Consider the following 19,013-nt stretch of genomic DNA (forward strand, 5'->3'; position numbering starts at 1 on the left):
TTGTAGAACATCTAACCAACCCACGTGATAGGTGTGTCCTGTGTACCGATCAGTTAAAGCTTCTGCTTGTAGGTCATACTCCCAATTTTCGTTTAGGAATATCCCATCTAGGCCTGGCATGCAGGAGGTTTCCCTTGAAGTGGAAGCATTATTGCTCCCCATAGCTTGCCCCTCTATGACTGCTACCTTGGGAGCACTCGGTTGCTCGGCTGCATGATTGTTGTCATAGGAGCCTTTGCTTTTAGGGCTCGACTTTGTTCTAGCCTTCGTAGGTTCTCAATTTCCCTCTCCCTTGTTGCTTGCATATAGCGTTCAATCTCTTGCACTTCGGCAAGACTCCTACCATCGGGTAGTAGAACCTCAGAGGGAGATAGTCCTAAAGGATCAGGAGGTGCAGTGGATGGAACATTCACATGCACACTCTCAAGAAGCATAGGGTCTATTTTAGGCATGAATGACGAATTTACTTCCCCACTCCCTTCATTTATTTCGTTAACCGCATGTTCGGAGCGAGTAGCTCTACTAAGGGTCTCTTTTAAGCGGCTAAACACGCTGGACCCGGGCCGTGGGCCCATGGCATGCATGTCTTGACTTGAACTATCAGGGTTTGGTGTAGGATACCCCTCCATGACTTTGTAGTCAGAGGAAGAATCACTAGACGCGATATGAGGATCTTGGGTCGCGCTACCTTGAGTCCCGGCCGAAGGTCCAGAACCTAGGGTGGAGGAATAATGGGTGCCCGCGTAAATGGAGGCACTACCAATATGCTCGTGCTCTAACACTCGTCCAGAGCATAGGTTCATATGACTTGGATCCCCTAGAAGTGTCAGTGAGGGCCCGTGAAGGCTGCTCACCTGGTAATTTTGGGTGTTTTGCAACCCAAGTCTTTTCTTATTTATTTATTTTTTGATTTTTTGGTCCTTTTTTTCTGACCCAGCTATAGAATAGAACGTATGATAGCTCAAAACGAGCGTCTCGGTCAGAGGGACGTGCCGTGCTTTACAGCCCTCCGTTTGGTCACTTTATGCCCTCGGAATCCCTAAAATCGTCAATTTCTAGTAGGGAACTAGGCCCAAATTAGAAAGTCTAAGGGTGCAAGTGGGAAGAGAAGGGAGGAGAGTGGAGGACTTGCCCCACATGCTCTCATTCCCTCTTGAGGGGGTAGGGTATATATATAAGAGTGAGTCTAGTATATATCATAAGACTGAGGACTGACGCCTGGGCCTGGGCCTGGGCCTGGGCTTGGGTAGCCCCCCAAAATTTTAGTGTAGCCCCCCAGTCACTCACGCTTAAATATTTTCGGTTTTTTTTTAAAAAAAAATTTTAATATAATTTTTTTTAAAAAAAAAAAGGCGATGACCGCGCGCGGTTTAGGTGACCCTTTCTTGGCCACACACACTGTCACCTACCTAACCTCCCAGTCAATAGCTCACAGACAGCTCACTACCTTATCTACTTACTAACAGTGCTGCTAACCACTGACTAATGTGTTAACTGCTTACTGACAGTGAGCTAACTGTCCACCTACTTCCTCTCTCACTACCTTACTGTGCAAAGACTGTGTGCAGGCAAACCTTGACAGAAAACTGTGTGCAAGCAGAAATTGCTAACTGCCTTCCTACTTATTCATTCACTGCAAACAAGCTAACGCCTACTAATTGTGCAAAGACTGTGTGCAAACAGAAAACACAACATTATGCAGAAATCACAGAACTTGCAGACAACACAGAAATTAACAACTCACAGAAAAACAACTCATTCCTCTTCCTCTTCCTCTTCTTTCCTACTACAAACAACTCATAGGAGAAGCACAAAGTGCCTCTTGGGCTTAGTGCAGGGCGATTCCCCGGCAGCGGCGCCAAAAATGTGCGCTCCTTGCCGCACTGTCGAAGCAAGGGCCTTGCCTAACACTGTGTGCGAGCCATAGACGGCTCCAAGCACACAACTAACTTAACTAGTAAGCTCAAAAGAGGGCAATGGTGTGTCACTCATCGCTCTATGCTCCTGCTGTGGAGGATTCCTCGCCGCGAAGAAGAAGGAGACGTCGCTACGTCGCGCTCAACCGCTTCACCGCCGTCGTGCCGCCACAATGCTCGATCGCACTCTCTCTCTCTCTCTCTCATACACACACACACAAGGAGGTGAAGAAGAAGAAGATGGAGATGGAGATGGAGCAAGAGCACTCTTCTATTGCACAAATGAGAGAATGAGTGAATTTTAGGTTTAGTTGGCTTTTATATGAGCTCACCCCATTCACACTTGGGCGCCCATGCTTAGTCAAATAATCCCTTGAATGTCCCGGTTAAAGTGCGCCTCTCATCGGCGATCACTCTTACCCCTTTCCTATTGGTCCATAGGGTCATTGAGTTAGAGAGATAGAACAAGGGGATCAACATGCCTTCAACGGATCTCATGAGATTCTTAGATACAGGAAAGGCTAGTCAACCGACCTTATCGCAAAAAGAGACTCCCTCAGTAAGTCCGATGGATCCTCCATATGTTGTTTCTCCAAGGGTCTCAGTGCAATCTGAGCCCACAAGTGATAGCTTAAACTTTCCAAGTCTAGCTCATCTTTCCCTTGATGACACCATGGCTACCCATCCTACCCCAATGATGGGCATGCCAAGGAACACGCCATGGACCTCATTTGTTAGTAAAGCACCGCTACATGGTAGCTCAATGCCTGCAATAGTACCTACAAGTGTGTACCAATCGTATACACCCATGGGTCCTCGTACTCATGTAGTCCCTACTCCTCCCATTGTTTCAACTACCTATGCTCCACAACCACAACATCCAAGCTCTTATTTCCATGGGACTATACCAGCTAGCACTAGCATGTCACATCCAATGTCTGCTATGGCTAGGGCCACACATATGAACTTTGGGCCACCACATGGCACAACATTGTACCCAACGTGGAACCGAAGGGCTTCCTATGCGCCAAGCCCAATGCCAATACCTACTCCACATGTAGTCTCTGGAGCACCTCCACCCACGGTTCCTACTCACTTAGGTGACTTGGCAACATTTTCTCAAGCTATTGGTCGATCTATTGCGGAGAATATGCGTAACACGCCTAATAGAGAGCCTAGAAGTAAAGCAGTACAAATAGCCACACTCGCACAAAAATTTAGTGGAGATGGGGATGTGAGAAAGCATATCGAAGTGTTTGAACAAATATGCAATTCTCTAGGAGAACACAATGACCTACATAAGAGTAATGCTTTAAGCCAAACCTTAAGTGGAAAGGTAGGGGATTGGTATAGAACCCTATGGGTGGAAGAAAAAACGATTTACCCTACTCTTAGGAGACTGTTGCTAACCCTCACGGCTCACGGACACCCCATCACCTACGACGGACGTGTATTATGTATTTGGTAGAGTCAGGTACCGGGCTTGGTGGATTGTAGGACATCTAACCAACCCACGTGATAGGTGTGACTTGTGTATAGGTCGGTCAGAGTTTTAGTTTGTAGTTCATACTCCTAGTTCTCATTTAAGAACACTCCATCTAGGATTGAGGTGCTAGGGGTGTCCCTTGAGCTAGTTGCAATGTTGCTTTCTAGGGGTGACCCTTAGCGGTTGCTAAGTCAGGAGCACTCAATTGATCTCTAAGCAAGGATATTGACATAGGGGCTTTCGCTTTTAACTCTCTTCGTTGCTCCGCCTTGCGTAAGAAAGGATATACTGCTCAACCTCTTGCACTTCGGCAAGGCTTCTACCATCGGGTAATATGACCTCGGCGGGAAATAACTCTGAAGAGTCAGGAGGTGCTGTGAATGAAGTATTCACGTGCATATTCTCTAAGGGTATAGGGTCTACGTTGGTCACGAATGGAGAATTTACTTCCCCACCCCCCTCATTTACATCATTAGCTCCATGTTCGGAGCGAGTGGCTCTACTAAAGTTTTCCTTCAGACGGCTAAGCACGCTCGGCCCGGACCGTGGGCCCATGGCATGGATGTCTTGGCTTGAGCTATTGGGATTAGGCATTGGGAAACCCTCCATGACGTCGTAGTCAGAGGAAGAGTCACTAGCCGCTATGTTCGGGTCTTGGTTTGTACTACCTTGGGTCCCCGTCGAGGGTGCGGAACCTAAAGTAGGTGGATATTGAGAACTCGTGTAAGTCGAAATTCTCTCTAGTTACTCCGTCTCTAGCACACGACCAGAGCGCAGATGCATGTGCCTTTGGCACCCTACAAGCGTCGGCGAATAACCTCAAAGGTTAACTGCTTACTTTTTTAAGCGTCCGTTTTCACCTGTGTTTTTTACGTTTTTAATGTTTTTGAATGATGGATTTTATGATTAAAGTGTGTGATAGCTCAAAACAAGCGTACCACTCAGAGGGTCGCGGTGTGCTTTACAGTACAACGTTCGGTCACGTGAAGCTCTGTTGGTCCTCAAAAAATCGATTTTTAGCTACGTGTGAAGCTAAAATTCGTAATTTTAAAGGGCGATAGATGTTTAAGCCTGAGCGTGAGCTTGGGCTTGGGTCTGGGAGATATTCACGATCCTGGTCCTACCTTTAATTTTTTTTAATTTTTTAATTTTTTAATTTTTTATTTATTTATTTTATAAAAAGGATAAGGTCGCCGAGGCCTGCCCGAGAGCACACACACACTCTACCTACCTACTTCTAACTAATACACCTACTGTTACACACTAACACACTCTATTATCTCTCACAGATCTACTTCCTACTTACTGTACATTACATTACACAGAACTAACAAACTTAATACTAACACCTTACACAGAGAAAAAACACAGTACCTTTGAAAACTCCATTAACAATAAAAAATACACAGTAGTAACACAAAACCTTGTTCTCAACACACACACCCTCCTTCCTTACCTTTCCTACAATTGAAATTGCACCAGAAAAGAAGCACAAAGTGCCATTCAAGCCTAGTGTATGGCATTCCCCGGTAGCGACGCAAAAAATATGCGCATATGTCGCACGTGTCAATTCAAGGAACTTGCCGATACAGTGTGTGCGAGCCACAAATGGCTCCAAGTACTCAACAAGCTTAAACTAGCAAGCTCAAAGATGGCGTTGGTGTGTCACTCACCGCTCTACGCTTCCTGTCATGGAGGATTCCTCGCCACGAAGAAGAGGGAGACGCCGCTACGCCGCGCTCAACTGCATCGCCGCCATCGTGCCGCCGCAATGCTCGATCACACACTCTCTCTCTCTCTCTCTCTCTCTCTCTCTCTCTCTCCCTCTCACACACACACACATAGACACACACACGCAAGGAGATGATGAAGAAGAAGATGGAGATGGAGCAAGAGCACTCTTCAATTGCACAAATGAGAGAATGAGTGAATTTTAGGTTTAGTTGACTTTTATATGAGCTCAACCCATTCACACTTGGGCGCACATGCTTAGCCAACTAATCCCTTGAATGTTCTAGTTAGAGTGCGCCTCTCATCGACGATCACTCTTACCCTTTTCCTATTGGACCGACAAGCCCGATACTTGACTCTACCAAGTAAATAATACAACGTCCGTCGTAGGTGATATGGTGTCCGTGAGCCGTGAGCCGTGAGGGTTAACAAGAATTAAACAAGAAAAGTAAGAGATATAAGAGGCGACGATATCGAGAAAATGTGCATGCTAGAATAAATGAAAATAAATCTACCGCAGAATGGCTTAATCATATAGGGGCATGTGATGCTCATCGAAAGTTGGTAGATAACTGGGGTGAATACCTTCAAAGCGTTATGTGGTGTAGTCCACAACCCATTGACATCACACAACTAGAGGATACAGAGAAGCCAAAGTTGATCCGTACTATAAGGAGACGACAAAATCGAGAGTTAGCTCAACAATAAAAGGAATCGGAAGTAAAATCACATTCCACAGAACAACAGGACCCCACAGACTTACACCTTGCACCTGAACATTTCAAATCCTATACCACAGAGGAACGTAAGGTTGTGTATACAAAGGCTCAATGAAAACCTATCGATGGGAGCAATGGAGTCTATGACGGTCCAGCGATAGTTAAGGAAATAGAGTAAGCAGACCCAGGAGAAGAGTCTAAACCTGTTTTCATTGCCCAAGATCTGACCCAGACTGAGGAGTGTGTACTTAAAGAACTTCTCAAGGAATTAAGGGATATATTTGCCTGGACATATCATGATATGAAAGGTGTTCCACCTTCCGTGGTGCACCACACAATCCCCATGAATAGCATGGCTAAACCAGTTCAGCAACGACCCTACCCAATGAATCCTAAATATGGAAAAATCGTTCAAGAAGAGATTGAAAAGCTTGTGGAATGCGGATTCATATACCCTATTGAGCACTCAGAATGGGTGTCACCAATAGTGATTGTGCCAGAAATAATGGGAAACTCAAAGTGTGCGTGGATGTCAAGAAGGTCAATGCCGCCACTAGGAGGGACCGTTACCCCTTGCCATTTTCAGAACATGTGCTTGAAAGAGTTGCAGGGAAGGAAGCTTATAGCTTTTTAGATGGGTACTCTGGCTACAATCAAATCACAATTGCGCTGGAGGACCAAGCTAAAACAACCTTTATAACCGAATTTGGAGTGTTTGCATTTCGTGTTATGGCTTTTGGCTTAACCAATGCCCCGGCTACCTTTCAAAGATTAATAAACACTACTTTTAGAGAATATTTGAGGGAGTTTTGTGAAGCTTTCTTAGATAACCTTTATGTTTATTCCTCTTGGAAATAACATCTATCATGCTTACGAAAAGTTTTTGAGAAGTGTAGATTGTATCGCATCTCCTTAAACCCTTGCAAATGCCAATTTTGGGTTAAACATGGAGTCATTTTAGGCAATATAGTGTCCAAAAATGGGATTTCCACAGGTGAGAGCAAAATTAAAGCCATTGCAGAATTGCCACCACCTACAAACTATAAAGGAGTTCAAAGGTTCATGGGCCATGTTGGTTATTACCGATGGTTTATTTTAAACTTTGCCGAGATAGCTCGTCCTTTGTACAAGCTTCTTATCGAGTTCCAATGGACTGCGGAGTGTGACCATGCTTATGAGTCATTGAAAAAGACCTTGACTAGCGCTCCTATTCTACAAGTGCCCGATTGGAATGTAATTTTCCATGTGCATAAAAATGCATCAAACTTTGCTATTGGGTGTGTTCTAGCTCAACCAGGAGAACATAAACTAGACTACTTGTTGAGCCAGCAGAGGATCACACCCACATTTTTGCTCACACTCATCATTTTGTAACCATTGATTGTAATAAATGTCTTTCCGACATTAATTTTGATTTGAGCCATTCATTAAGTAACGGGACTCAATTGAGTTTCCAGCTTGTAATCCCGAAGTAATTTCACTTGCTTATGTAATTAGTTAGAGATGTTCTCACCTCCAAGGCTGAGGTATATAAGCCAAAGTTTTTGTAACCTAAGGGATTCAGATTATTAATCAAAGTGAGTTTTTGAGCGCCGTGACTGTGTCTGAGAGAGAGAGAGAGAGAGAGAGAGAGAGAGAGAGAGAGAGAGAGAGAGAGAGAGAGAGAGAGAGAGAGAGAGAGAGAGAGAGAGAGAGAGTGAGAGTCTTATCTACTTGCTACGCGAGCTACGGAGCCGCCATTGGAGAAGCGACACCGCCATTGTGTTAGCAACGGCGAGAGCTACGCACAGATACCAAGAGTGCGCGCTATCGGCTTCTATGTGTGGTAAGTTCCTACGAGCTTCGATGTGAGTTTTCTTCCAACTCGTGTGTCGGAATGGAGCGTGCAGCATATCTATAGAACCACAACGAGTAGAGCTACACATTAGTACCATTGGGGTCAAGTTTCGGTCACCTGTATATTTCGGCCTATCTTCATACGCGTTTTCCGCACGGAGTGGTTATAGGTTGATTTTGCAGTTCAAGTCTTTAGGGTGTTGTTCTTACCTAGTGTATAGACTTCCCCTTGAGTTTGAGATCGATTCAATGATTCTAGATCTTGTTTCGTATAGCATTCGTTCGTAGTACGGATTTCAGTCACTTGCGTATTTTAGAACTTAGATTTGATTTCCTTAGTAGTGATTGTCATTAGAAGGTCGAGTAGGTGATTTGACACCCACCTAGTTGTTTCCATGCGCCTGCGGGTCAAGCTCCGTCCTCGTCTGACAAATTCTGTTGTTGGTTGAGTTCTCGTTATTTAGATTCCGCTAGCGGCGTAACCGCCTTAACATTTGGCGCCGCTGCCGAGGACGAGAGCCCTAAGTAGGTGACCTTAGACTAATCCTACGAGGTGAGTCGTATAAACTACTTTGTATACTTTAGTTAGAAAAGATCTAGGAGTGGTGGACTCCGAGGATCTCGAGAGATACTAGGAAGTGGGGTATTCCTGGGTCTTCCGTGTTGACTGTGTGCTCCTTGCCGCACTGTCGAAGCAAGGGACTTGCCAATACACCGTATGCGAGCCACAAATGGCTCCAAGCACACAACAAGCCTAAAATAGCAAGCTCAAGAAAACAAAGGGTGTGTCACTCACCGCTCTACGCTCGCCTTCGTGGTGGATTCCTCGCCGCGATGAAGAAGAAGCTGCAGTCGTGCCGCGCTCAACCGCTTCGCCGCCGTCGTGCCTTCGTAATGCTCGATCGCACACACACTCTCCCTCTCTCTCTCTCACACACACACACGCACAAGGAGGTGAAGAAGAAGAAGATGGAGATGGAGCAAGAGCACTCTTCAATTGCACAAATGAGAGAATGAGTAAAAATTAGGTTTAGTTGGCTTTTATAGGAGCTCACCCCATTCACACTTGGGCGCCCATGCTTAACCAACTAATCCCTTGAATGTCCAAGTTAAAGTGCGCCTCTCATCGACGATCACTCTACCTTTCCCTATTGGACCGACAAGCCCGGTACCTGACTCTACCAAATACATAATACAACGTTTATAGATCATAGGGTGTCCGTGTGCCGTGAGGGTTAACATGCCCCCCTTCCTGATGTAGATTCCGTCCTCGGAAGCTATTGAGTTGAAGCTGGTTCGTCGAGGTGGAAGAGCATTTGAGATGAATGTCCTTAGCCTTCTTCAGTCACTGCAAAATCAAACAACATTGGCACAGTAATTGCATTCTCTTAAAAAGCATAGGTAGTGTTAGGTAGACAAATTGATTGGTAAAAGAATTTCAAACAATTTGTTAGCAATGAACATTAAATTGCAATGTAATCAAATGCATAAACAGATGTAAAGGTAAAAAATTAAACAAGTCTGGGGTCGCGAATTTGACGGTCGAAAAGCACTAGAGATCGAATATTAATACCATGGGTAAGCTTCTTAATTTTATGTGGTCAATTAAGTTGTTTAATCACGAGAGCCAAGTATTCATGTTCGAGGGCTGACTAGAGGCTATATCTAGAAAACTTTGTAGTTAAGCTACCATAAAAGGAATTTCTCATGAAATCATCGCCTGTCTGATTACTTTTTCTTTGACCCCCCAAAGTCTTTTCACACTGATTCAATTTTGAAGTGGGTGCTTATTTTGTATGCCTTGGGTTTTTTTCTTTTCAAGGAAAAGCGCCCACACTGGGAACCTCTAGGGCTCTAGTACCATAGGCAATACATGTGAGTGAAGTACCAAATCAAGCTGAGATTTCTCTTCCAGCTTAAAATTTTACATTGTGGCACTTTGATTTTTTGTTTGTTCATTTTCAGCATTTTAATTTTGTAACTTTGGGAGGTCATATAACACTGTTACCCTCCCCAGGCTCATCACATTAGTAAACTCCCTTTATAATACTTAAGCTAAAGGTCACTAGTGTTAAGCCCACTAGAAAGCCCTAGTACATTTCATACAATGCTGCCTAAATCGGATTAAGAACCTAAGTAACCATTGTTTATTAGGAAGGCATTCCCCATGGTATTAAGAGAAGATTTCTAATACCTAGCTTGGTCAAACTAGCTTAGTCGGACTGCTTGATTTTTAAACCTAGACAAGTGATTATGACAAAACACTACATGGAATTAAATGTTTGATACTAAGCCAATGCGCTGAATATTATGCTACCAATCACAATCAAAGCAGACAAACATGGATGCAAAAAGATAAGGGCAATGCTAATGGACAAGAAACACCTGTTTGTGTTGATGGTCGTGCTTGATTTGAAGGTTCCATGAAGGTCCAAATCCTATCAATAGCAACACGCTCCTGTACACACTATGAAACACAAACAATACCTCTAGGAGGCACATCAGTGGGAAAAGAGATCTTTGCTAATCACTCAACTCTAAAACAGAAACACTCTTATCGTACTAATCTTACCTACCCTCCATCACTCAAGTGATGAGGATCAAAGGTGTTTTATGGCATAGGTTTCTGTTTCACTGTACCAAATGTGACATGTGTAGGTCTGAGTTAATGTTTTGACTTTAATGTGCATACTCGTTTGCTAATTGCTCTTGCTCTTTTTTTTTTGTTTTTTTTTGTGAGTATAAAGCTTTATATGTACATTCCCTAAGATTGGTGATTGAGAGGTCAGGGAAAAAGGTTGAGAGGGAAACAAATGAATGATGACTGTCAGCAAACACTCCCCCCTTCCTTGGGTAGATCATACCGTTTGAAATGAGCTTGTCACCCTTTGAAACCAATTGTTCCAGTTGGTAATAGGTGAGGATTTTTGCCAGTAGTTTTCTATTACCCTAGGTGCCTTGTCAAGCTGCAAGGGTGGTAAGGTACTCTCCCAGGATCGAACTTGAAGTGGTTCATTAGGTGATTCTTGAACACTGGGAGGTGTGGATTCTTTTTTAGCTTCATGGAGGTCCACTACTATAGATGGAGGCTGTGTAGAAGATTTTACCTCTATGGATGTATTACATGAGGAGCTAGAATCTTCATGGGACTCCCCCCTTCCTGAGGTAGGTGGAACAAATCGTTCTTTCTTTGGTACCCAAACTAGCTCTGGACTAAGTGTGTAGCATTCTGTGATTTTTTTCTTTCCACGATCATTGATTCGTTTTGGAGCTATGGGATTGGGCTCACTTGGGCCAGGTGATAGGTAAGAGCACAATCTACATTTTGGCACCCAGATTTGATCATTTCCTTGATAGTAGCCTTGGGCTTCCAATAGTCGTTTAGGGATCCATCGGAACATTTTCTTACTTTTCTTGGAGCGAGTGGTACGTTTCTTACAAGGCTTCTGTTTTTTAGCACTAGCTATGGTCACTAAAGAAGCTTTAGGGACCCACTTGTATGTTTTCTTCGTTACATTAGGATGAGTCTTGTCAGAAGCGATATGCATTGCTTGTAGCATATTTAAGGGTACATGCATTTCATCCCCCTCAGGTGTTACCCAGGTCGTCCCCCTATTTCCCCAAGTGTCTATGGTTGATGCTAGGTGGACCCAATCCACATTGTCCGACTCAGTCATCCCAGGTAGGATATCCATATAAGGAGAATCTTGGCCAATGTCTGTATCCTTCTTACAAGTGTAACAATATTGTAGTGGGGCCGAGTGAACTGTGGTGTCAGAGCGATGATCAATAATGGTTTTACTCCCTAAGGGGTGTACCTTACCAGTCACCAAATCCACTCTAAGGACAGAGTCTTGGAATTGCAAATAGACATGATTTTTAGACCAATCGTGAACCATTTGTGCTTCCCTCATGAATGGTCGTCCTAAAATCATTTCATATGACATAAGGTGTTTAGAGAAATCTATTACAATGAACGTATGTCGTACCTTGTGTCCTAGAACTTTGATCTTAAGAGCCTTGAGCATCCCCATAGGTTTGGCTATGGTACCATTTGCCATCTTTACCACAATGTTAGTAACACTGAGGCGGGGTTTTCCCATGGATTCCCAACAATCTTTTGTAACGATGCTAACTCCTGCACCACCATCAAGAATTCCCTTTATAGTTAATCCCTTGGTAGTGATGGGTAGGGTCGCATTAGACTCGTCGCCTTCAAAATACTGCCCTAATTCGTTAATGGGTACCTCGATCACAGACTCGTGTCCATCTAAGTCAAGTGATTGCACATGATTTTCCTCATCAATCATAATCGAGTCAGGCCTATTTGGTTGCGCAAACTGCGGTAATCCCGTTCGTAGCTCTCCGTTAAGGAATGCTCGAAGTGCAAGGAATAACTCAGGATCTCCATACAACTTTGCTATGATCGTGGTTCGAACCTCAGAAGACATGAAGTCCACTAGTTTGGCAACATTCATTGGCGTTTTGCGGGGTGTAGGTCCTTGACTAGGAACTGGTGAGGATGGAATCTCATATTCCTCAATGGGATCAGGTATTCCTTCGTTAAACATCCTTTCCAACAAGAAGGGTGTATGCTCACTTTCTGATGTCCCGTCCTCACTCCCTTCTTGGATGATACTAGATATGGCTAACGGTCTATGGTTCATGTGGGGTGGATGAACTTGTGTGGGAAACACTGTGTCATGAATTCTGACCTGCATGGGTTCTGGTTCTAGTTTCCTTTGAGTCTCCTCCACTAAACCTCTTAGATGTTTCACCTGCTCAATCTCGTCTACTGGGTTTGGGTACGTCCCAATCTTCTTTTTACGATTTTTCCCTTTTTGCCCCTGCGATTTATCTTGGGGGTCTTGGATTGGATTTGGAAACACTTGTGGTGTTTTCAGAGGCTCTTTATGGTTTTCTCTTATTCGGTTTTCATTTGGTTCCATGTTACGGTTTTCTTTGTCGGTCTTTCTCTTTGTGGTATTGGTTCTAGTCTCCATTGTCTCGACTGAATCTGAATCATCCTCGAGGTCATTCATATACACGGGGTCATCTCCTGTTCCTATGTTTGTTTTGGAACTTGGCTTTGAATTTTCCGTATTCTGCGACTTCTTCCTTCGTGTCTTCTTTTTCTTTGCTTGGATAATTGACGCGGTATCTCTCTCTTCGAGGATATGTCCTGGCCCTTGAAGCATGGACCGTGTAATCGCATAAGCAGGTGCGACGGGTGGTATTGGCGATGTCACACTAGCAATTTCGACCAAATTTAGGGGTGTGATTTTAGGCGCATTTGGGTTATAGGGGCATTGGGCAATCAAGTGATCTATGCCACAACGATTACATGTGAGTATTGGCATTGCAGACGTGCTCCCTTGATTCATTTGCATCTGTGCAGCATTCTTTTGCAGCCTAATAGGGCACTCCGCTACTCGATGTGGTCCACCACACTCGTAGCATTGAAGAGGTGGCCTCCTAGCCTGGGTGTTGATATTTTGACCTCTGGATGCGAGAGCAGCAGCTTGATAAACTGGCTTGACTTGCCCCCAACAATCTTCCATGTAGTATATAGGACACTCTTCCAATGTATCAAGTCCGTAGGCAATACTAGTGTCTATTTCCTCCTCACAGCCATCTGGATAAGCATTTGATGGCTCGCAACCCACTTGGTTCATAGGGGCGACTCTTGGATGCGGGGGCTGCGGTCCTAGCACAGGAGGTGGTAACGGTGTAGCTTGTACAACATTTTGAGATCTAGGGACCATGTGTTGCGGTAGTTGCTCAACAGGTGGAGTAGGCATCAATACAGGAGCTCGAGGCGCATCCGTCCAGGCTACAGGTGGTCTATTTGCCATCATACGTTTGATCATTAAACAATCCTTAGCTTGGTGACCATACCTACCACATGCGTTGCAAGTTCCATTAAATTTTACTCTAAACGTAGGGCACTCACTAGTGCTATGTGGACCTAAGAAAATGGAACACCATTGTTGCTCCCTTCTTGGATACATGTGACTATTTTGAGGGGGTCGATTATCCTTAAGAGACTCTTGGATTGCCTTGGTGAGGTCTGTCAAGAATGTCTCAAATACCTTTGGCTCATTGGCAATGGGCTTTGCAGTCATGGGTTAATACTCAATGGCTTGTGAGCTAGTGGATCTCGTGTCAGTAGACACCCTCATGCCTGCTATCATCAAGTTGTCCTCTAATTGGATTGCATTGGCAGTGACATCTTCCCAGGTTGTGATACCTCTAATCACTAGTCCATTATAGATTCCTTCATTCCTCAACCCGCGGATGAATCGATCAAGCAGTTGGTTATTGTTGAAGCGCTCATTTACAGGGCAGCGAGAGTTTAAGTGCTTTAGACGACTAATGAAGTCCCTTACTGACTCTCCTTCCTTACGTTCGGCCTTCTGTAGCTGAGATGCTACACCCCAAAGCACACCTTCTCGTATGTACTCCTTTAGAAACAACCTTCGAAGGGTAGGGTAGATTGTTTTCTCATCCACCCTTAGGGTCCTATACCAATCTCCAGCCTTCCCACTTAATGTCAAGCTTAAGGCATTGCACTTATGTAGTTCGTTGCGTTCCCCTAAGGAATCACATACTTGTTCAAACACTTCAATGTGTTTTCTAGCATCTTCGTCCCCATTGAATTTTTGCGTGAGTTTGGCAATTTGTACTGCCTTACTTCTAGGCTCTCTATCAGATGCGTGACGCATATTTTCCGCGATAGATCGACCTATGGTTTGAGCAAACGCTGCCAAGTCACCTATGTGAGGAGGTAGGGCCGGTGGAGGTACTCTTGGAATCATATGTGGGAGCGGAACGGGTACCGGTCTTGGCATATGTGTGGATGATGCAGGATATGGAACATAACCGGGCATAGGTCCACTCGGATAAGGGCTAGGGAGCGACACTCGAGGAGCATAAGCAAGTGGTACAATTGGAGGTGTGGGGGCCATGTGTGCATAAGGGGCTAGAGGCACATATGGTCGAGGCCACAACACTAGGTAGTGGCACTGCGCTAACCGTAGATGTCATCGGTACATTCTCTGTCAAGCTTATCCCTAAAGTGAGCACTGTGTTTTCCTTAATAGAGGGTTGAGCCAAGTTAGGGAAGCTAAAGTTTTCGCTCAGAGGCTCAGATTGCATAGAGACCCCAGGTGAAATGACGTAAGATGGGTCCATGGGGCTCATTAGAGGAGTCTCCATTTGTGATAGAGTAGGTTGTTGAGCCTTGCTCGTATCCAGAAATCTCATGGGGCCAGTTGAGAGTATATTTACCCCTCGGTTTTGCCTTTCTGATTGAATAATGCCATGGATAACATTACAGATCATTTTCTGTTGATCTTCGATGCTCGTGGCACTAGAGGTGGATTGTACAATCTCTATCCATCCTACATGGTAGGCGTGGCCAGAGTGTAGATCCGTCAACACCTCAGTGTGGAGGTCGTATGTCCAATGATCATTAATGAACAATCCTTCTAGAGTCGACGTGTTAACGGTTTCTTGTGAGGTAGAAGCAATGTTGCTCCCCGTGGTTTTACTTGTCACCAACGGTACTCTAGAGGGAACTTCTGAAGGAGGCAGCTCAACAGGGCCTTCTTGGTAAGAAGTTGGCAGGATATCCACATGGACACTCTTTGGGGGTGTGGGGTCCACGTGCGATGTGAAAGGAGATTCCACTTCCCCACCCCCTTCGTGTGCTTCATTTGCATCAGGTTCCGAGCGAGTAGCTCTACCTAATGTTTCCATGAAACGGCTAAACATACTAGTACTAGGCTGTGGAGCTTCGGGAGGTGCATGGCCTTCTCTCTCAGTGTTTTGGGTAGGGTATGCTTCCATGATTTCTGAGTCGGAGGAGGAATCACTAGCGGCTATTTTAGGGTCTTGGGTGGTGCTACCTTGTGTCCCCGCTGAGGGTCTAGAGCTTATCGTGGATGGGTAATGGGTGTCCGTATGAACAGAGGCACCCTCAATATGCTCGTGTTCTAGCACCCGCCCAGAGCGTAAGTGCATGTGCTTCTGATACCCTAAGGTGTCAAAAAGCTGCTCTAGGAGGCCTTGTGACTAGTTTTTAGCGTGTTTTTTGTTTGTTTTTTTGCTAGATTTTTTAGAGCGTGTCGTGGAATGGGCCGTGTGATAGCTCGAAACGAGCGTATCGGTCAGAGGGTCGTGCCGTGCTTTACAGCCCTCCGTTTGGTCACTCTATGCCCTCGGAATCCCTAAAACTGTCAATTCCCAGTAGGGAACTAGGCCCAAACTAAAAAGTCTAAGGGTGCAAGTGGGAAGAGAAAGGAGGAGAGTGGAGGACTTGTCCCACATGCTCTCATTCTCTCTTGAGGGAGTAGGGTATATATATAAGAGTGAGTCTAGTATGTATCATAAGACTGAGGACTGAGGCCTGGGCTTGGGCTTGGGCTTGGGCTTGGGAAACCGATCCCGATCTATCTTTTATACAAACCAACCCGTCCGTTTTAAGAGTCACGTTTTTTATTTTCAAAAAATTTAGCCGCCCGTTTTGATTTCCAAATTTTTTTACAAACATTATTTTAATTTTTTTTTTGTTAATGCAGAAAATACAGAAATTGAAAAAAACGCAGAAATGCAGAAAAACACAGAAATGCAGAAATTGCAGAAAATTTAAAAAACGCAGAAATGTAGAAATTGCAGAAAAAACGCAGAAATTGCATAAATTGTAGAAATTGCAGAAAAAACGCAGAAATGCAGAAAATTGCAGAAATGCAGAAAATTGCAGAAATTGAAAACGCCGAACTTGAAAATGCAGAAATTGCGGAAATTGAAAAAACTTTGACAATAGCAGAAATTGATACTTGACAGCAAATGTAAAAAACGCAAAAAACAGAAATCTCCACACACTCCTTCCCTGCCTTTCCTATGATAGAAATTGCACCAGAAGAAAGCGTAAAGTGCTAACCGAGCTTAGTGTAGGGCATATCCCCGGCAGCGGCGCCAAAAATGTGCGCTCCTTGCCGCACTGTCGAAGCAAGGGACTTGCCAATACACCGTATGCGAGCCACAAACGGCTCCAAGCACACAACAAGCCTAAACTAGCAAGCTCAAGAAAACAAAGGGTGTGTCACTCACCGCTCTACGCTCGCCTTCGTGGTGGATTCCTCGCCGCGATGAAGAAGAAGCTGCAGTCGTGCCGCGCTCAACCGCTTCGCCGCCGTCGTGCCTTCGTAATGCTCGATCGCACACACACTCTCCCTCTCTCTCTCTCTCTCTCACACACACACACACACAAGGAGGTGAAGAAGAAGAAGATGGAGATGGAGCAAGAGCACTCTTCAATTGCACAAATGAGAGAATGAGTAAAAATTAGGTTTAGTTGGCTTTTATAGGAGCTCACCCCATTCACACTTGGGCGCCCATGCTTAACCAACTAATCCCTTGAATGTCCAAGTTAAAGTGCGCCTCTCATCGACGATCACTCTACCTTTCCCTATTGGACCGACAAGCCCGGTACCTGACTCTACCAAATACATAATACAACGTTTATAGATCATAGGGTGTCCGTGTGCCGTGAGGGTTAACATTGACAGTATTTTTAGTTTAGCTTAGATTTGTTTATTGTTTTGTTGGTGTTGAGTAGTTGTTAATAGAAGAAGAATTTGCTAGTCCGTGAGTGGCAGTGGATCTCTTTAAAATCACAATTACCAAACCCATTTTATGATTAGGAATAGCTTAGGTAGGAGTTCATTTGATCCTGATCTAGAGCTAGTAATCATTGGAGTATTTGCTTGATATGGTTGATTGCATGTTAGATCACTAAACCGTCGAGTTAGTAGTGAAACTTGCAATAAACAAAAGTCAGAGAAATTTTCTGTGTATCTGGGAGCTGCTGAGCACTTGAGAAAGCTTTAGGAAGGATTCTGTGCCAAAAAACTGGAAATCTGCAACTGTAGACATTATACGCGTATGATGTCTAAATGACCAAACAGAGACCAAAACAGAAATTTTGACTTTACCAGAGTGTTCAAAAGGGGGGTTATACCCTAATTTCAACTTAAAACAAGAGCATTAACACTCAAAGAAACCCAAAAAGACAATCCGGAGTCCAAGAAACGCAAAGAATAGGAAATTTTGGATTCAGATCTTGTTTTTACATTCAAACCTGACAAAAACACTTGAAACTCAATTATAAACATTGGAGAAGGCTTAAAACCAAGAATAGTCAAAATCTGGGATAAAAGACATCATACGCGTATAATTTCTTTTAGCACATCCACTGCTTATTTTTGATATCCGACCTGACAAGATTGTTACAAACACTGTAGAAAGCATAAATATCAAGTCTTGACCCAAATTGATGAAAAAAACATCATACACGTATGATGTCTTTGACCTAATTTTGGATACATTTTGATACTTTTCCAACACAGATCCATTGTAATAGCTGTCTACAGGTTATATTTCAAGTTTCATCCCATTTGGATCACAATTGACCCAAAACAAGTCAAAAGCGGAAAATTGCCAAGAAAAGCCTAAATTAGCCATAACTTGCTCAAACAGAGTTCAAACTGAATTTTGTGAGTGGACAGAGCATAAGGGGGCTACTGAGAGTGAGCATAACCAAAATAGTCCAAATCTGTGAAAAAAGACATCATACGCGTATAATGTCTTTTTCAGCATGACTGCAGCAAAATTCTCACTTGATGAAACAGAAGTTGTCCAACTGACAAGATTAAACAATTGACCAAGTATCAATCAGTTTGGATCAATTCTGACCACAAAAACTTGGGAAAACAAATTGCCGAGACGGAAAAGTTAAAGTCCTTTAGGGGAATTGATGAATTTGAGATCGGGCAGGAATCTCCAGAATAACCAACCAAAACAAGGAGAACAAGCAAGTGTCATATTAACCGAGGGAAGTGTAAACCAAAGTTGGGTGCAACCATTAGAGCCGATCTTTGAAGGAAGTGTTTCTGATACTTCTTCGGAGAGATCTTACGAGATTTTCACCGAACACTTGGAACACTTGAACCTGAACAACAGAGAAAATATGGCAGCAAGATCATCAAACCCTTCCGCCACAATGAAGCTATTGTTCATAAAATACCAGTACGACAATGAGCAAGGTGCCAAGATCTACAAAGATGGAATGGACCGCTATTGTGTAAAGATAGAAGATAGACCTAGTGAGTTCAAGGACTTAGTGCCTGTGAGCTATAGCGGAGATAGATATCTAGATGACAAGGGTACCATGTACTTGGTAGTCCTAAACCCTAACATTGTGGACAAGTGGGGATTGATGGGCACCAAAGCCAAAGTAGATGAAGAACTTGAGGAGAAAGC

The sequence above is a fragment of the Adiantum capillus-veneris genome, chromosome 29, assembly GCF_014529385.1.
Source record: "Adiantum capillus-veneris isolate H3 chromosome 29, ASM1452938v2, whole genome shotgun sequence".
NCBI lineage: Eukaryota > Viridiplantae > Streptophyta > Polypodiopsida > Polypodiales > Pteridaceae > Adiantum > Adiantum capillus-veneris.